Source organism: Zalophus californianus, chromosome 3, assembly GCF_009762305.2.
Source record: "Zalophus californianus isolate mZalCal1 chromosome 3, mZalCal1.pri.v2, whole genome shotgun sequence".
NCBI classification, from domain to species: Eukaryota; Metazoa; Chordata; class Mammalia; order Carnivora; family Otariidae; genus Zalophus; species Zalophus californianus.
In genome coordinates, this window is record NC_045597.1 from 162,666,003 (window position 1) to 162,686,171 (window position 20,169).

General features: G+C 37.0%; 1 protein-coding gene across 9 annotated transcripts in view; it reads left to right on the forward strand.

Moving 5' to 3' along the window:
- The window catches only part of CARF (calcium responsive transcription factor), a 96,400-nt gene that overhangs the window by 62,187 nt on the left and 14,044 nt on the right, over positions 1-20,169 (forward strand). For 7 of the 9 annotated variants that reach the window (XR_003519110.2, XR_003519112.2, XR_003519115.2 and 4 more), the window contains 3 exons: positions 7,225-7,364; positions 10,921-11,151; positions 17,829-17,988. The gene's annotated coding sequence lies outside the window, so the exon portion shown is untranslated. The remainder of the gene's footprint in view (positions 1-7,224; positions 7,365-10,920; positions 11,152-17,828; positions 17,989-20,169) is intronic. The other 2 variants (XR_003519113.2, XR_003519111.2) reach the window with 1 other exon arrangement.

Sequence of the window (20,169 nt, forward strand, 5' to 3'; positions counted from 1 at the left end):
TAGACTCTCTTCTTTTTCACTGATAGATTGTATATCTCCGTGGTCTCAAGCAGGACAATTTTGCCTCTAGGGGACATTGCACAAAGTCTGGAGATAGTTTTAATAGTCATAGCTAGGGAGATACTACTTGTTTCTGATAGATAGAAGTCAGAGCTTCTGCTCAATATCATACAATGCATAGGACAGTCCCCACAACAAAGAATTATCTGACTCAAAATGTCTATAGTACCAAGATTGAGAAACTCTGGTGCATATTGATGCCAGTACCACATTGTCTTGATTACTATAGCTTTATGATAAGTCTTGAAGTCGGGTAATACAGTCTTTGAAACTTATTCTTCCTTTCAAATTTCTTTTGGCTTTTCTAAATTCTTTGTTTTTCCATGTGAATTTTAGAATCACCTTGTCAATTTCTTTTTTTGAAAATGCCTGATGAGATTTTGACTGGGATTATGTAGAATATATAGATCAATTTGGGGATAATTGAAATATTAATATTGATATTATTTTTTTCCTCTGCAATGTCTTAGAGTTTTCAGCGTATAGGTCTCACATATCTTTTGTCAGATATATCACTGAGAACTTCTAAATGGCATTGTTTTTTTAATTTCAGTTTCTTATTTTTTGCATTAATATGGATATACAGTAGATTTGTCTTATGGATCTTATATCTTGCAACCTTGTTAAACTCACCTATTCTCATAGCTTTTTGATACATTCTATTAGATTTTCTACATAGACAATTATGCTGTCTTACATCTTTTCCAAACTGGATGCCATGTATTTCTTTTCACAACTGTTACACTGACTAAAACCTAAACTACAGTTTTGATTAGAACTTGTTAGACTGGCCATCCTTGCCTTGTTTCTGATCTTAGAGGAAAAGCATTTAGTCTTTCACTATTACGAGGTTAACCATAATTTTTTCATATGTCCTTTATCAATTGAATGAGAGTCATCCTGTTCTTAGCATGCTGAGAATTTTTGTTAGGAATGGATATTTGATTTTGTCAAGTGCTTTTTCTGCATAGATTGAGATGATCATTTGGTTTTTCTTTTTTGAGTCTCAACAGTGTGATAAAAGACTTTGACTGAATTTCAAAGGGTAAAACAGTCTTGCATCCTTACAATCCTGGAATAAATCATACTTGTTCATCAGGATGCATTATGCTGTTTTATATATTGTTGGGTTTCAGTTGCATTTAGTGTTACTATTGATATGGTTGTGTTTGAGTCTTCCTTTCCATCTTGCTATTTGTTCCATCTATACTTTGTTCCTTTTTCTGCCTTTTGGTGCAATTGCCCTTTTCTTATGATTCAACTTTACCTCCTTTATTGACTTATTAGCTGTAACTCTTGTTATTTTAATGATTGCTTTAATGTTTATACTGTACTATCCCAGTCTGCCTTCAAATACTATTCCATAATTTCACATATAGTATAAGAATCTTACAATAATATACTTATGTTTTTCCCCTTCTTTGTGCTATTATGTTCACACATTTTACTTCTACATATCTTATAACCTCACAATACATTGTTACTATTTACACTTTAAAGAATCAGTTATCTTATATATATTATTTTTATATATTTTCCTGCTTTTTTGCATTTCTGGTAACTTGATTGGATGTCAGATACAACTTTTACCTTGTTGGTGCTGGATATTTTGTATTCCTGTAAATATTCTTGAGTTTTGTTGTAGGACACAGTTAACTTTCTTGGAAACAATTTGTTTCTTCAGTGTCTTGCTTTCAAGCTTTGTTAGGTAGGACCAGAGCAGCATTTAATCTAGTGTTAATTTTATCTCACTATTGAAGCAAATCCCTTCTGAGTACTCTACACTGCTTTTGAATTAATGAGGTTTTCTACTCTGGCTGGTGGGAGCAGGCACTCTTCTGGACCCTGCGAGCCTCAGAGGGTTGTTCTCCACCTAGTCTCAAGTAATTTTCTTATAGTCATGCGTTGATCATTAAACACTCCGTTGAATGTTAGACAGTGGCCTTCCGCGGATCTCTGGAGTTTTCTGTGCAGCTCTCTCTTCTCCAGTACTTCCCACAACTCTAGTTGCTCTGGCCTTCCTTGATTCCAAGTTGCCTCTCTTCCACTCCGAAGGCTCTGCCTGGTGTTCCACTCCATGTGCCACAGCCTGGAAACTCTTCAGACAGCAATCTTGGACGACATAGGCCTCATCTCATTTGTTTTCCATCTCTCAGTGATCACTGTCCTCTCTTGCATGATGTCCAACATTTTGAGAATCATTATTTCATATATTTTATTCAGTTATATAGTTGTTTCAGCCAGGAGCGTAAATCTGGTCACTGTCACTTGTACTCCATCCTGACTAGATATGAAAATTCTCCAGACACGTTGATATCATGTCACATTTGGGTTTCTGCAAGCAGTCGAACTGGGAGATGAGGTAGAGGTTGTAAGGAAAGCATAAGGATAGATTATGGGATGGAGTAAGGTACAACAGATCTGAGTGAGACAAGTAGGTATATCATGGTGGGATTTAGGGTATAGGATTGGTCCAAAGTAATTCTTCAGAACAGCCTGATTGTATAGGGACCACCTTCGATGGTATAGTTTCTAATCTCCAGCGGCCGGGGTTCCACCAGTCATAATGACTCAGCCTTCTGTGTACCTGACAGAGTTAGGCCATGCAGGATACCAAAATGAATGATATAAAAGTTTGCCTTAAAGGAACTTAGTGTCTATTACAGGCGATATATAACTTTTTACAAGATAGAAAATGGTAAGTTTGATAATAGGAATATGAATAAAATCACATAAGAATTAAGAAGAAGAAGAAGACATTACCTACAGTGGACATTTTAATAAGCACCAGACATTGTACTTGGTGCTTTATATTGTTTGGTTGAAGCACTTGGCATTTTGCCTGACAAAAAGTAAGTTGTTTCTTATTATTATAGCTAAGACTGGTGGTTGAGAGCATGTGCTCTGAAGTTGGACAGTTAGATTTGAATCCCACTTCCTCTTAATTAGCTGTGTAACTTTGGACAAATTAATTAAACTTTCAGTTCTTCATATTTTTCTTTCTTCTGAAGAAAGAGCAGTAGCTACCTAATTGAACTACTATGAGGATTTAATGAGGTAACCTATGTTGAAATCTTAGAATCTGTAACATACCAATCAATATATGTTCATTTTTATAATTATTATTAACAATAAAATTTTAAATCCTGAAAGGTAAGCATGATCCTTATGTATTTATTTTTTTTAAGTAAGCTCTACATCCAGTGTGGAGCCCAACATGGGGCTTGAATTCATGACCCTGAGATCAAGACCTGGGCTGAAATTGAGAGTTGGACGCTCAGCCAACTGAGCTACCCAGGTGCCCCATCCTTATTTTCGAGATGATGTATCTGTTAGGGAGTGTCTTTGGCTGCATGCAACAGAGACATGATTATGGTGGCTTAACCAAATAAAGGGGTCTTATTTTTTTATGGAACCAAATCTGAAGTCAGTCTTACCAGGGCTAGTATGGTGGTTCCATGTGGCCACCAGGAACCCAGTCTCCCTTAATCTTTTCATATAACCATGTCTAACCTGTGGCTATTGTCTATGTATTTGTTGCTTTTTGGTCCATGATGGTTGCTCCACTTCCAGCACTGATCAGAGTTCAGACAGGAAGAATGGAATAAGCAAAAGCCCTGTGCTAGGAGAGTGAGCCAAAGGTCTTTTTTAGGAGACCCATCAGCAACTTCCACTTTTATCTAATTGGTTAGAAGTGTTATGTGACCACCCTACTTATAAGGGCTGCTAGGAGATGTAGTTCTTTTAAAATCTGGACACCACCCCAAGAAAAATTACATTTTAGTAAGACAGAATTCATTGACTATCATTTAGGCCACTAATGGTATCTCCCACAAATGGGAGAACTGAAATTCAGAAATTCAATTACTTGCTTGAGGTTGTTAAACAACTATTAAGTGATAAAGTTAATATTGGTAGCAAGGTCTGTCCAATACCATTCCACATTCCTTTTGCCACACAGTCCAGAAAACAAGTGATCTTTCATTTTAGGATCTTTGGGTTGGATCTTTCATGGCAGAATATGGACATGAGATTAAAATGCAGATGTATAGAATTTAAGGAGCAAGTAGAAGTAATTATATGGCTCATTTGGGGATACAAATATAAAGTCCATTTTGATGAGAACTTTAGGATTCAATGAAGGAAAGAAACTGGGGAAAAGACTGGAAAGATGAGAGAAAACAATTCTAGAAGGCCAGACTAAGGATTTTATATTTTGCTTAGTATGTGTTACATTTAAAGTCTTATTGAAATGATCCATTAAAGGAGCCCATTGAATCAAAAAGCTTTCTTAGGGGCACCTGGGTGGCTGAGTTGGTTGGGCGTCTGCCTTTGGCTCAGGTCATGATCCCAAGGTTCTCGAATGGAGCAGCCCTGCATCTGGCTGTCTGCTCAGTGGGGAGCCTGCTTCTCCCTCTCCCTCTGCCTGCTGCTCCCCCTGCTTGTGTGCTCTCTCTGTCAAATGAATAAATACAATCTTTAAAAAAAGAAGCTTTTCTAAAATCTGGATGAAACTTTAAATTTCACAGATTTCTGAAGGTAGGTATAATGACCAAATGGAAGTGACAATTTTTTGATTACCATAATAAAATTGTATAACAAATTTCTGGCCTTGACTACTGTATCTATAATTGCTTTTTGGAAACTGTTGGGTTGGGGCACCTGGGTGGCTCAGTCATTAAATGTCTGCCTTCAGCTCAGGTCATGATCCCAGGGTCCTGGGATCGAGCCCCGCATTGGGCTCCCTGCTTGGTGGGAAGCCTGCTTCTCCCTCCCCCACTCCCCCTGCTTGTGTTCCCTCTCTCGCTGTGTCTCTCTCTATCAAATAAATAAATAAAATCTTTAAAAAAAAAGAAACTGTTGGGTTTTTACATTTATGTTCTACAAAGACACTCTAAAATCTTAAAGATGGACTTTCATGTATTCAACAAAACAGACATATTTCCTGCCCTTTTGGAGCTTACATTCCATGAGAGGGAGATAGATAAATAATAAACATAGTAAATAAGTACATATAAACATAAGCACATTATATATGTTTATATGTAAGTATATGTACTTAAATGTATTACTGTATGTATACTATATACTTATACATTAGGTTGACAAGTGATATAGCATAAAAATGGAGCAGAGAAAGAGGGACATATAGAGTTAGTATGGTAAGAGTTGCAATTTTTAAATAGGGCAGCCAGAATGGGCCTCATTGAGAAGGTACATGCAAGCAAATTCTTAAAGACAGCAAGAGGGTCATTCAGATACCATGCAGAGCAGTGCAAATAAGAGGGAACTGCAGGATTGGGCAGTATTCACTATGCCTGAAGGTCAGCAACAAGGCTAATGTGGCTGGAGTGGAGTGAGCAAGTGAGAGAATACTGGGAAATGAGATCAGAAAGGTAATAGGGAGTCCGATCATGTAGGATCCATCATCAAGATTTTGGCTTCTACTCTGAGCAGAAATGGGAAGCCATTGCCAAGTTTTGAGCAGAAGATTGACAACATAATATGACTTACCCTTTAAAAGGATCATTTTGGGGATGCCTGGGTGGCTCAGTCAGTTGAGCATCCAACTCTTGATTTCAGCTCAGGTCGTGATCTCAGAATCATGAGATCAAGCCCCACATGGAGCTCCATGCTCAGAGTGGAATCTGCTGGAGATTTTCTCTCTCCCTCTACCTCTGTTCCTCCCCCCACTCTTTCTTTCTCTCTCTCATAAATAAATAAATAAATAGGTCATTTTGACCATTATATTAAGAACAAACTTTATGGTTTATCTGTCTCTCCCCACTAGATTAAAACTTCCGGGGCAGGAATCTTTGTCTTTTTTGTTGTTGTTGTTGTTCATTGATATATGACAGTGGCAGATGCTTAGAGAATATTTTTGAATGAATGACCATCCAGATTTTAGATTTTAGAGTGTCCTTATAAAAAATGAAAACAACCTAAAGAGAGAAGGGAAAGTTGTTGAAATTTCTGAAGAAATACTTTTTTAATTATGTGAATCACCATACATTACATCATTAGTTTTTGATGTAGCGTTCCATGATTCATTGTTTGCATATAACACCCAGTGTTCCATTCGGTATGTGCTGTCTTTTTGAGTAGGAGAAAGGGGATCTAGTGTCTAAGTAAAGGGCTTGACTTTAGATAGGACCGTGGATACCTTATCTATGGATAGATGACAAGGCAGACTATGTGGGTAAAGATGCTGGTAGGGGGGTAAAAGTGAGGGTGGAAATTCTCTTGATTGCTTCAGTTTTCTCAGTGAAATAAGAGGCAAGGCCCTTAGGTAACTGTGAAGATGGGTATGTGGAGGGAAGCATGTGGAGGAGAAAAGCCAGTATGAGAATAATTAGGCAAGGGAAATATAATATTAATGGGTCTACTTGATTAAGGGTTCATTTAAGGTTCATGTTCATAAATTGAAAATCAGATTAGTCAGCATATTTGTGTGTTTTTGTCCAATCATGATCAGCAGTGGCTGAGTGTTTATTGAGAACCAGACACTGTGTTACCTGCTGGCTATATGGAAAATTAATAAAACCTAATCCTAGCCCTATAGGGACTCACGGTGTAGTGGCAGGCAGGTTTTTTTTAAGATTTATTTATTTTAGAGAACACACATGCAAGGGGAGGGGCGGAGGGAGAGGGAGAGAATCTCAAGCAGACTCCCTGCTGAGCTGGGAGCCCTATGTGGGGCTGGATCTCACTACCCTGAGATCATGACCTGAGTTGAAATCAAGAGCTGGCCGCTTACCCAATTGAGCCACCTAGGCACCCCATGGCAGACAGTTTTTTAATCAACTAGTTATAAAATGGTATGATAAGTACTTTCAATTCAAACAGAGGAAAAAGCATTGTAAATCAAAGAAGTTCCAGGCTAGTGAACAATTCAGGTTATGGAGGGAACAATGGATTAGTCTAAGAAGGCAAAGATTGTGAATCACTTCCAAACTCTCACCTCCCAGTGTCCAATCAAAAAGGTATTATGTATAAACTTTGTATAATTCCAATCAGATTCTCTGCCTTGCAACTCATCTTAAAATAGATCCCAGAACTCATAAATATTGCACCTCTGACTTTCCCTGTGAGATCCTAAGACTATCCAGATAGTATTCTCCCGTACTGCAGTAAGCAAAAACCTCAGTTTTGCTTTATCAACAGGTTATTTTGGAGGTATTTTAAAGGAGCCAGCATTTGACGGTCTTGGAGGTCTTATCAAAATCTGGTCACCTTGGAAACAGCATGCTTTTCTGAGGCCTTTTGAGCCTCCTGCACAGGGTCTCTTCAATGACAGTGGTGAGGTAAGTTCATATTGGGTTTGAGCTCTGATTTCTAATTTTTTCATCAAATACCCCAAATGCTAAGTTTAGTTTTGTTTAGTTTGAGAGTGGTATCTAGGAATAAACTCTTTTTAAAAATTCATTGATTGATCAGGTTTGGAAAACTTTTATTTGGTAGAAATCTGCATTATTACTGTCAGTACTACTGTTTGTTTGTCCTTGTCATTTCTTCATTGTGCATCTATAAGAGGAAGTTCATAGGGATGAAAATGGGTGTAAATCCGTAGGTTCAGAAGGTTTCTCTTCAGACTGCCATCCTTTGGAAAAATTGTCTCAAATCATTTATGAACGTTTTATGAGAATTTTGCCCACTCTTGTTTTGTCCGTGAAAGTCTGGTTTTCTTTAGGAGGGAGCCCCAAGATTCAGGGTTCACATCTGGCTAAGTGTTGTCAGACTCATAGGTTTATCTTTAGTTTGGTTCTGTAGCCATTCTGGACTGGACTCCCACATGTTAAATGTATTTATGCTAGAATCAAAATGTGTCTTGTTTGCTTTATAAATGATAAAAGAATTATTTGGAATTATAGTTGGTTTTCGGGGGGAACTTCTGATATAAACAAAACTGTTCATTTGGGGAGGTACTTTGAAGCAAAAAGGAAGCAATATCCCAAACATACAGTTGTCTACATTTTAAGGCAAGAGGAAAATTCCAAAATATATTGAAGGGATTATGAAATTGCCTCCTTAAAAGATTCTTTGGCAAAGGCAAGAGAAAAATATGAAAAATTTAGAACTGTCTTTTCTAAATCCTTTCAAATCACAAGTTGAACATGATCCCTTTATTCTTCTATTTCACTTCCTCCTCCCATGTTCCTGCATTTCCCTCTGTTCTGTCTCTCCTTCTAACTTTTTCTCCTTCCCTTCAAAATGCCCCATAAAGAGATAGTTTTATTCCTCTAAAAGAGAAAGATGACTTTAGGGGCGCCTGGGTGGCTCAGTTGGTTAAGCGACTGCCTTCGGCTCAGGTCATGATCCTGGAGTCCCGGGATCGAGTCCCACATCGGGCTTCCTGCTCAGCAGGGAGTCTGCTTCTCCCTCTGACCCTCTTCCCTCTCGTGCTTTCTATCTCTCATTCTCTCTCTCTCTGAAATAAATAAATAAAATCTTTGAAAAAAAAAGAGAGAAAGATGACTTTAATATAAGAAATACCCTCTCATTTTTATACTTAAAGTATTAACAATTACTGGCGTTTTTATCGTATAAAATCAAATTGTCAAGGGGCCTAAATTAATGTTTAAACCAGCTGTAATGACGGACGCCCCCTCCCTCTCCCTCATCCTCTTTTGTATGCATGTATGTCAAAATAGGTTTTCCTGCATCTAAACTTTCCCCTCTCTTTAATTAAGGAGAGATAATTAGTCTTTTACAATGATAATTTTGTCTTTGACTAAAGCTGGCTCCCTCTCATTTTTAATTTCTATTCTTCTTCTTTTCCCTTCCTAGGGAAACATTAAAGATTAATTGATGAAAACAATTATTCTGTCATTATGTGCTCAATCTAGTCTAATGAAGAATTTCTAAAATGGAAAAATCATTAAACTGTATTGTGTTTCTTTTTCTTCAAAATTGCTTTTAAGAGAGATTTCTGGTTAAAACTACAAGAAAAGGGTACCTGGCTGGTTCTTTTGGTTGAGCGTCAACTCTTAATTTTGGCTCAGGTCATGATCTTAGGGTTATGAAATAGCGCCCCACCTTGGGCTCCGTGTTCAGCGCAGAGTATGCCTGTCCCTCTCCCTTTGCTTCTCCCCATGCTCGCTCACGCTCGCTCTCTCTGTCTCTTGCTCAAATAAATAAATAAACTCTTTAAAAAAAACTGCAAGAAAAGAAGAAAAAATCTTGGTTCCAAGATGAAGGGCTTTGAAACAGGATTTAAAGAGTTTTTATAATTCCATTTATGAATACAAAGTTTATATGTCATGCAGAAAATGTTCATAAAATATTCCTGATAGAGGAATCATTGGACAAACTAGAATGAGTTCATCATACTGGTTTAAAGGATTAAAAAACAGTTCATCTTCCTGACTTTAATATATCACATTAATACTAACACAATATGCTAGTTTATACAAGAAGACTGAACATCTCATAATTTAAACTTTATATATTTCTTGCATTGGTTTTATGGGACAAAATATTATCATTATTTCTACAAATTATTTATGCTACAAAAATTTAGAGTCATGATTAACTAGATAAAATTGTAATGATAGATATCTTTTAGAAGTTTATAGTCTTATTTCTATAATATCAAAAATCTTAAGAACTTTATATTAGGGGCACCTGGGTTGCTCAGTAGGTTAAGTGTCTGCCTTCGGCTCAGGTCATGATCCCAGGGTCCTGGAATTGAGCCCCGTGTTGGGGCTCCCTGCTCAGTGGGGAGTGTGCTTCTCCATCTCCCTCTGCACCCCCCACTTGTGTGCTCGCTCTTTTTCAAATAAATAAAATCTTTTTTAAAAAAGAACTTTATACTTAACTAAAATGGTAATTTCTAGTTCCTTAGCTAACTTAAAGACCTTAGACAAAGGTTAAACTGAGTTAATTGATACATAATCTTTGAATACTTGGACAAAATCTAAAGAAAAAAATGAGTGACATTGGCCACAAAGCAGCTTTATTTTACTGTTATTCTTATATATTTAAAAATAGATACAGATTAGGGCTCCTGGCTGGCTTAGTTGGTAGAGCATGTGACTCTTGATCTCAGGGTTGTGAGTTTAAGCCCCACATTGGGCCTAGAGCTTACTTGAAAAAAATAAAAATAAAATAAAATAAAAATAGATTTATAGGATGTGAAAATGCTTTTGGAATTTTTTTTTAAAGATTATTTATTTATTTATTTGAGAGAGAGAGAATGAGAGATAGAGAGCATGAGAGGGAAGAGGGTCAGAGGGAGAAGCAGACTCCCTGCTGAGCAGGGAGCCCGATATGGGACTCGATCCCAGGACCCTGGGATCATGACCTGAGCCGGAGGCAGTCGCTTAACCAACTGAGCCACCCAGGCGCCCTTTGGAATTTTTTTTTTAAAGTGGGCTCCATACCCAGCGTGGAGCCCAAAGTGGGGCTTGAACTCATGACTCTGAGATAAAGACCTGAGCTGAGATCAAGAGTCAGACACTTAAGCAACTGAACCACTCAGGCATCCCTGGATTTTTTTATATACATAGTCTCCTTAAAATTTATAAGGACAATAGGTCAAACATGCTCATTAGAAAAATAATCCCTTATTTTCTGTTTTCTAGTTTAGTCTAGGGAGAAATAAGTTTAAATGGAGCAAGTAAGACTATATTCTGTATAATTACAGAGAGATTGGAATATGTATGCAAAACCATGTGTATGGTTTGTTTCTTATATTGTTGCACTTTGTATGATACATCGATAGAATGCTCAAGTGCGCTTCTAAAAGCAGAGCATCAGCATTAACTCAGAGGCAGCATTCTGAAAGGATGGGTGCCATCCTTGAAGATGTAATATATGCCTTATTTCAGAGAACTCTGTATGTTGCTCTGCTCCTGACAGGAAGAATACACGGGTCCAGTCACCAAGGACAGAAGCAGGAGTAGCCCTGATGACATTCCCGATGACACACTGGGAGAGTTTCTGCTTCCCATCCTTTTAATTCTGGGCTCTGTAGGTCCTGGTCCCCAAAGGGAGCATACTCTTGCCAGGGGGAACACAAAGTTTTTATTCAACTATAAGATAAAGCTGCTGTCAGTGCACTTTGATGTCCCTGTATCCAGGCACCAACAGGTAAGAAGAAGCATCAGTATACTGGCCGGGGTGATCAACCCAGATCAGCAGGAGGACGTAGAACAGGGAGACTGCAGGTGGAACCCAGATGATTCATTTGGGCACCTTTTGGTATTTCCATGCCCCATTGTAACTGTGAATGGATGCATGCAGCAGTGTCAGCATAAGAACAATATGATTTCTCAGTCCCCTCAGGAATTAAGATTTGAGTCATACTGATGTGGGAAACAAAGGCAAAAGAAAAATTAAATTTCCTTACTACCTACAGCCCATTGACAAGTCCTTGAAACAAGCGGAGTGACATTCCTCTAGGAACTCAGCTACCTCAATGTTACACTTCGCTAAGGGCAAAAGGCAATCTTAGGCTGATCCCCAGGATCCTGTAAGTCTCCTCTAACATATAAAAATTCCTTTGGAAACTTCATCTCTACACCCCAAGATATATGTTGGCAGTCAGATATACATCTGAAGGGGCTCATGACTAAGGTGTTATTAGACAGTAATAGATGACCTTTTCCTAATAATAGCTTGCCCCCTCAAGGTTCTGGAAACCTTGCTTCCAAAATTTCTTAGAGACTTACACTATCCCTAACCCCCTCCCAACTTGAAAGTATATAATCACCACTCCTCATGACACCAGTGCAGCTCTTTCTGCCCATGGGTCCTGTCCCTGTGCATTCATAAAACCACCTCTTTGCACCAAAGACATCTCAAGAGTTCTTTCTTGGCTGTCGGCCCCGAACCCTAACATCTTTCCTACATCAGTACCACTAGTAAACCTCTAAGACCTGGTGAGGTAATGGCTGAGGGTGAGGGAAATTAGAATAGCTACTGGAAGTGGGAGAGCATGAACACCAGTTGTAACTCTAAAGGTCAACTCCAGTGTCAGAGGTTCCTTCTGAGTTTCCCCTCAGGAAGATAGACCCAGAAGAACTATGGAACACTGGCACTCTGACCTATGGGAAGAGAGAAATCTGTTCAAGGCAAGAGGTAGGCCATGGCAGATATGAAAATGCGCCACTCAGAGCTCCTGCTGCAGATGGAATAATTGAGAAATGGTCCCAGCTGCTGTGCTCTGGATCTACCATGGTGCTTGTGCAGAAGCTGTGCTTCCCACAGGCTGCTCCCAGACAACGGCTGAGATGGCAGAAGTACAAAGATGGTCCCATTTCTGTGAGAAGGAGGACTCTGACTTGAGGTTTCCCCATCAGCCTTGCAGACTTTACTCAATACTAATGAGGCCCTTGCACTGAAGAACTGAAGTTAAGAACCCCCAAACCTCATAAATATCTCACCTTTGCCCTTCCTCCTCAGAGACACTGCTAAGATCTGTCAACGTAGTATTCTCCTTACTGCAATAAGCAAAAAACTTAGTTTTGCTTTATCAACAGGTTATTGTAGTGGTATTTTTAGGGAGATAGCACTCAATAGATAAAAAGGAACCATCATTCAAAAAGCAGAGGGAAGAGCTTCACAGGTAGGAGGAACAGGAAATGCAAAGGCCTTGACGTGGAAAAAAGGTATTAAAGGACAGAAAGGCCAATGTGGTTTTAGCTTAGAAGCAATAGAAAAGGTGGTATGAGATGAGGTCAGAAAAGTGCAGAAGGCCTTGGAGTCCATGGTAATTACAGTATCAATTTCATTCTCAGTAAAACAAAACCCATTAGAAGATTTTTAGTGGAGGAGTGATATACCTGGGTGTATATGTTGTAAAAGAATGTATTTTGGGGGACATGAATGGAAATGGGGCCAACAATTAGGAGGTTATTGGAATGGCACAGGTGAGAGCTTAGGTGATTTGGATCTAGAGTGATAGTGATACAGGAAGCAAAGAGAAATGTACAAATTAAGGATATATTTTGGAGATAGAATCATAAGGATTTGCTGATTGGTGGCTGTTGGAGAGGACATGTGGGGATGCATGTGAAGGAAGGGAAGGAATGAAGAATGACTCCCGCCAAGTTTTTAGCCTTGAGCAACTGTGTGAATGGTAGTGAATTCTACTGAGTTGAGGAAAACTGAGGGGAGGCATAGATTCAGAAAAGAAAAGGAAGAGCTCTTTTTTGGGCCTGGTTGGTTTTGACTTCCAAATGGAAATGTTAAGTAGGCCCTTAGAGGTTTAAATCTAGAGGTCAGGATTGGAGATAAACATTTTTGTGCTCTCTCAACATATGGATGGTAATGAGAAACTAAAGAACAGAGAGATCACCTGAGGAAAAAAATGCAGATAAAGAAGAGAAGAAAAACTGAGGGTTCTAGAGGGGAGGGGTGGGGGGGTTGGGTTAGCCTGGTGATGGGTATTAAAGAGGGCACATACTGAATGGAGCACTGGGTGTTATACACAAACAATGAATCATGGAACACTACATCAAAAACTAATGATGTAATGTATGGTAATTAACATAACATTAAAAAAAAAGAGAGAGAGAAGAATGCCCAGGATCTAGCCCTGAGGCCCTCCAACATTTAGGTTAGTTAGAGAAGGAAATACATCTAAGAAGTTAAAAGGAACACCAAGAATGCTTAAAACAGGTAAATTGAGTCCACTTTGGAATCTGTGAGGAAATGTCGAGGCAGGAGGCATCTCAGATTAGATTAGTTGCTAATTAAAGCAATCTCTTCAATCCCTTAGTTAACAAATACATATTCAGTGTATACAATGTATTATAACAGAGGTGTCCAAGAGACATTACAATATAAGGTGGTAAGTCCAATCTGAATGGCCCTTAATAAACCATGTTTATATATAACACTCCCCTACAAGTGAGGCATATCAGATTTTTAGACTTGATTGTAAAAATATTTCAGAAAAGTCTGTCTTTCTGCTTTCTAGTCTTTTTTTTTTTAAAGATTTTATTTATTTATGAGTGAGAGAGTGCACAAGGTGGGGAGGGACAGAGGGAGAGGGAGAGGCAGGCTCCCTGCTGACCCCAAGATCATGACCATGACCAGAGCAGAAGGCAGACACTCAACAACTGAGCCACTCAGGTGCTCCTGTTTTCTAGTCTTTTTAAACCAACTACCTTAAACTTTCAATTTTTATCTTCTTTATACATTATTCAATTTTTAATTTAATAAACATTAAACTTTTTTACTTATTTTGCTTTTACCTAAAATATGGTTAGGTGGCAGTAATAAATTCTGCCTTTAAAGAGATGATTAGAATTATATAAATATATTAACTATCTTAGGAAGACCCTTCCTGTCTTTTCAGATTTGATTAATATTTGAAAATACATTGTAATGCTTTGATATTCTTCAAAAATAATTTAACCAAAGGATATAGGAAAGAACAAAACAAAACAACAACATCTAGCTTGTAGTACCTATAAAACAATTTGTGACTTTCAGAGTAACAGACTTCTGTATCAGTTGCATAATAGTGATTATTTATTCATGGAGTCTTTATTTCCATGGAAACACTGAGATCATTTTAATTTTTAATTACACTAGAGTTTACAGTTCCATAGATTTTAACTCTGTAGTAGCAAGTACAGAAGCTAGAGCTTTACCCATTTCCACTTTAAAAAATATAAAGGAGGAAGAGAGCGTTTAAAATGATCATGAATTTCATTTAGTACAATGTTTAGCTGTATAATTTCTCCTAAACCTGCCCTGCAATTTTATGTCCAATTAATTCTTTGATTTTTGTCTCTACCCTTTGACTAAAAGTGTTTTCACAGGAAATAACTACAGTGTGAAATTCAGCAATGGGTGCTGTTAAGTAGTTTGTGAGATATCTAAAGTTGTTGTGAAGTAGTAGAAGCAGAGGCCTAGATCTGCCACTTAGCTGAATTAGGTGAATCACTTTATTTCTCTGGCCTTCGATTTCTTCCTCTGCAACCTGGGGACTGACGTTGGATGATAGAATTCAATGGTTCTGTGAAATAGCTTGGCTATGTGGTGCCCAGGACCTGTGGCAACTATCCACATGGGCCCTACAAATATGTTGATATTTCTCATGATAGTATTTCTCAACAGGGACTGGAAGCAGAACATTAATAAAAAGCTATTAAGTGGAATAATTTGTTCACGAAGTAGGTCTGATGAAGATTTTATAGATACGAAATCTTTTTTTTTTTTTACCCCCTTTCTAAATCATTAAATTTCCTGATATATAAGTTTTACAGATTTGGTTCCTATTTGATCAGGTGATTTTCAGAGTGGAAACGATGTTACTGTAGTTGTTCTAATTTATTACTAGTTGTTGTTAATCTCTTACTGTGCCTAATCTATAAATTAAAATTTATTATAGTTATGTATAGGAAAAAACATGGTATGTATAGGGTTTAGTATTATCCATGGTTTTAGGCATCCATTGAGAGTCTTGGAACATTTCTCCCATGGATAAGAGAGGATTACGGTAATTTGTCTTCTTTAAACATAATTTGGATCATATGCAGTTATAAATCCTACTTTTTAAAAAAAAATGAACACTAGATTGTATTAAAGGTTTCTTCAAAATGTTTTTAATTGATGCATTATATTGCATAACATGTTTTTCACATCTATGTTATTCATCCTCAGATTGTTGAAAATTTAGATATTTTCAATATTTTTAATGCCAGGGTGCCTGGGTGGCTCAGTTGGTTAAGCGACTGCCTTTGGCTCAGGTCATGATCCTGGAGTCCCGGGATCGAGTCCCACATCGGGCTCCCTGCTCAGCAGGGAGTCTGCTTCTCCCTCTGACCCTCTTCCCTCTCGTGCTCTCTGTCTCTCATTCTCTCTCTCTCAAATAAATAAATAAAATCTTTAAAAAAAAATATTTTTAATGCCAAATATTTTTTGTATAAAAGTCAGTTTTTGCATCTCTGACTACTATGTTTTTGGTTTGGATTCCTACACATAAAATAACTGAACAGCATAAGCATTTTTACTCTTGGTAATATTATCAAATTTTTTTCCATAAGTGTTTGTCTATCTCAAAGTAACTTTTGATAGTGCATTTAATCACATCCTCGTGAGAATTAAATATGATAATTTAAAGACTTTTCTAATTTGAAATACCTTTTGTTCAGATTAACATTTTTTATTAGTGAAGTGTTTTCATATCCACTAGCCCATTTTTATATTGCAATTCAGTTAAAAAATCAATTTCTGTTGGCCTTGTATTTTAAAAAAGTTAAAAAACATATCTTTTTTTATTTTTCATTTTTAAATTTTTTTTGAGATCTTTGAATCATTTGATTTATTAAATCAATGAAAAACATTTAGGGAAAAGCAGTAGGAAAGAGATGGAGAAAGTTAACTCTCTTAGTTTAGGGTGTAAATCAGTGTAATCAGTGGAAGAACTGCCCGATGTGAATCCTGTGTTATGTAATGTTTGTAAATCCTACCTTTCTCTCGGCAGTCCTTTGTTTATTTTTTAAAAACATGTTTATGGGATCATTGTTTTTCTTTTATTACTCGAGTAGATCTCTAGTTGTAAAAGATTCAAATATGGAAGCATACATAGGAAATTACTTCCTCCCTGACACACTTCCTTATAGATAACCATTATCAACAGCATTTTAAAGTACAGTATTCCTATTCTTATTCTACTAATATGTACATATCTCCATATTCTTTAAATATGTATATATAAATATACATGGATATATATATAAATGTAAATGGATTATATAATACCTACTATTCAGAATCTTAGTTTCTTTACCTAATAGTATGTCATCAAGAGCTTCCTTTTTCTCCCTACAATCTAAGAAGCATCCTTTCCCTCATTATATACATGACACATGATCATAATAAAAAATTTGATTAAGATATGAAAGATGTTTTTAAAATAATAAAAATCACCTGAAATCAGTCCAGAGATAACCACCATTAATATTTTGGCAATCATTCTTTCATGCATCTCTTAATAGATCTTAAGTAATTAATGTTTATTCTGACACCAACTGGTATACTGCAATTCAGTTCTAGCATTAACCACTCAAAGTTAGCACAGACCATACAAATTTAAAGGCATGGTCTCCAACAAGACTGCCCCTACTTCAGATACCAGTCAAAAGTGGGGTCCCCAGGCCACCTGCATGTCCAGCTGCCTACAAATCTGGGGCAATCCCATGACCCCTGAAGGTTTGATAATTTGCTGGAATGACTGAGAACTATACTTAACAGGGTGCCTGGGTGGCTCAGTTGGTTAGGCGACTGCCTTCGGCTCAGGTCATGATCCTGGAGTCCCGAGATTGAGTCCCGCATCGGGCTCCCTGCTCAGCAGGGAGTCTGCTTCTCCCTCTGACCTTCCCCCCTCTCATGCTCTCTCTCTCTATCTCATTCTCTCTCTCAAATAAATAAATAAAATCTTAAAAAAAAAAGAACTATACTTAACAATTACAGTTTATTAGAAGACTACAAGACAGAAACAGCCTAAGAGGAGACATTTAAGGTGAGGTCTGGGAGAGTCCTGAATGCAGAGGTTCCCATACTTTTTTCCTCATGGAATCAGGGCACTTCACCCTCCCATCATATCAATGTGCTCACCAACCAGGAACGACCACTGAGCTTCATGACTGGAGCTTGTATTGGAGTTTCATTACATAGACACAATTGATTAAATCATTGGCCTATGATGGAACTCATTCTCCAGCCCCCTCCTTTTCCCAGAGGTCAGGAGGTTGAGTTGATATCATGTGACTCAAAGCCCCCAAATTCTAATCACATGGTTGGTCTTTCAGGCATGGCCAGCTATCCTGAACTATCCTGAAGGTATCTAGGGCCCACCATGAGTAACCTCATTTGCATAAATTCAGATGTGATCCAAAGGGCTCATGAATAACAGAGACATTCCTTTTACTTGTGAAATTCTTAGTTTACTCCCAGGAACCAAAGACAAAGGTGAGTTAAATTCTTTATTATACAGAAGTGTCATATATAGTTTGTTTTTTATTGTAGATGCCTATTTTTGTCTCTGACTTCTTACTGTGTCTATCTCATTTTTTCCCCAAGGCTACAGTATGAAACTTAACATGTTTTATATTTTAATGTATTAACTCTGTCTATAAGTAGTTCTTTTTCCCATTTTCTAGTTTGCCCTTTAATTTGGTAATTAAAATGCTTAGTCCTATGCGTAGTCCTTCCCCTTTAGACAGTAAATAAATATCTAAACCTTTTTACAGCTTTTAAGTCTTTTTTTCCCCCATATATTGAACTTATTTCAGTACAGAGTACAGGTAAAATTTAAATGGAGTTTTGGGGGTTTTTTTTTTGTTGTTGTTGTTTTTTTATAAGTAACCAATTGTCCCAACACAATGAATTTTCATTTTTCAGATTCACCCTTGCCAGGAGTGGGTGAGTTGTAAGGAATTACGGGTTTGATATGTTGTGAGGAAGGTATTATTATCCCAATTTTTTAGATGAAGACACAGATTCAAAGTGATTGAATAATTTTCCCCAGTTTATCTGGAAAGGGCAGAATTGTCTATCTGAATCTGAAGCCTAAAAAACACATTTATTAAATACATTTTTTTGAAAAGTGCATTTAATAGCCAACATTTGAGTCACGTGTAAGTACCAAATGACTTAGTGGGTACCTAAGATTATAAAATAATTTGTTCTGATATGAAGATTGAAAATTAAGCAGAACATAGGTGAAAATCTAGTCATGACAGTGGAAAATTACATTAAGCATAAATCTGGATTTCCAAACACAAAATAAATTTCCATTGTGTGGATCAATTTAAATTAATACTCTACTTGTTACTGAGTCATACAGAAATGACTAAAAATGTTCACCAAATTTTGGGAGTATGTTTATAATGGTTCAACTGGTAAGTTTTGTGATGCACATACTAAGAAAATTCATGTGAAGAAGTCCAAAGGGGCATATTAAAGAAATAGCAATCTTCCTGAGCCGCTCAGATTCAGAGACTCCTGCATTATAGAGGACTATTCAAAGACACATGCTGTACATTAAGACAGAAAGTGATTAAGTCCCAAATTGAAGGTCACAAGAGATGTTGATTTGTGATCAAGTTACTTCACAAAAGCAACTCCTTGTACTGTACTTTAGGGTGAACAGCAGAGACTCATTTGTTTAATGATGGTAATAATGGCTAATGAATTTCAGGAGAGCCAGCTAGTTGGTAAAAACAGTTTAGTGGGAAAGTATCCCTTCTTTTTTTCTCTTCTCAAGTCTGTGTTAGGGCACACTGAGAAACATTTATACTTAAAAACTAGGATGTTAAACTGAAAAGAAGGAGCAAAATAATTCAGATCACTGCAGATAAACCAAGTAGTTAAAATTTCATAGATACAAAGCAAGTGGAGAAGATGCCATTTTGTGAAATATTACCTCAGCCTTCACTATATTTATAGAGTAATACATTTACTTTTTTTTATTTTTAAAGTAGGCTCCATGCCCACAGTGGGACTTAAACTTATGATCCTGAGATCAAGAATCACATGCTCTATGGACTGAGCCAGCCAGGCACCCCATAATATATTTACTATTAAATATATTACTACATATATTATAAAAATTGACTACTACTGCATGCGTTATAAAAATCTACTCTAGACTCTGACTTCCTACATTAATCTTCCCTTTAGATACATACTATTGTATTGGGTTAATGGCTTTATAGTAATAATAATATTAACAACAATAAAAATAACACTTTGAGAAATGTATAGTTTGTAGAAAAATCCATAATATATACAATATCTCGTTTGCTCTTTATATTTCCCTCATGGGATAGGATTTGTTATTCACTTTATTTCTAAGTATTTGCACATATTGCCTAACGTCACAATATTTCTGTGCTAGAACCAAGTGTAAGTAGTCTTATTTTATAGCTGAGGACACTAAATAATAGGGAGTAAGTGACATGTTTATTACATGTGAAATCATTTGGAGCTGAAATTATTTAGACATAATCATTTGGAAGTAGTCTTATACTTAGCTGAGTAATTTTAAAATTTGCGATTAGATAAGCCACAACTATTAAATCTTAGAATTTTTAAATTTCCTATTTTCTTTAGCTTTGCAATAATTCTCACAATGCAGGACTGAAGCAT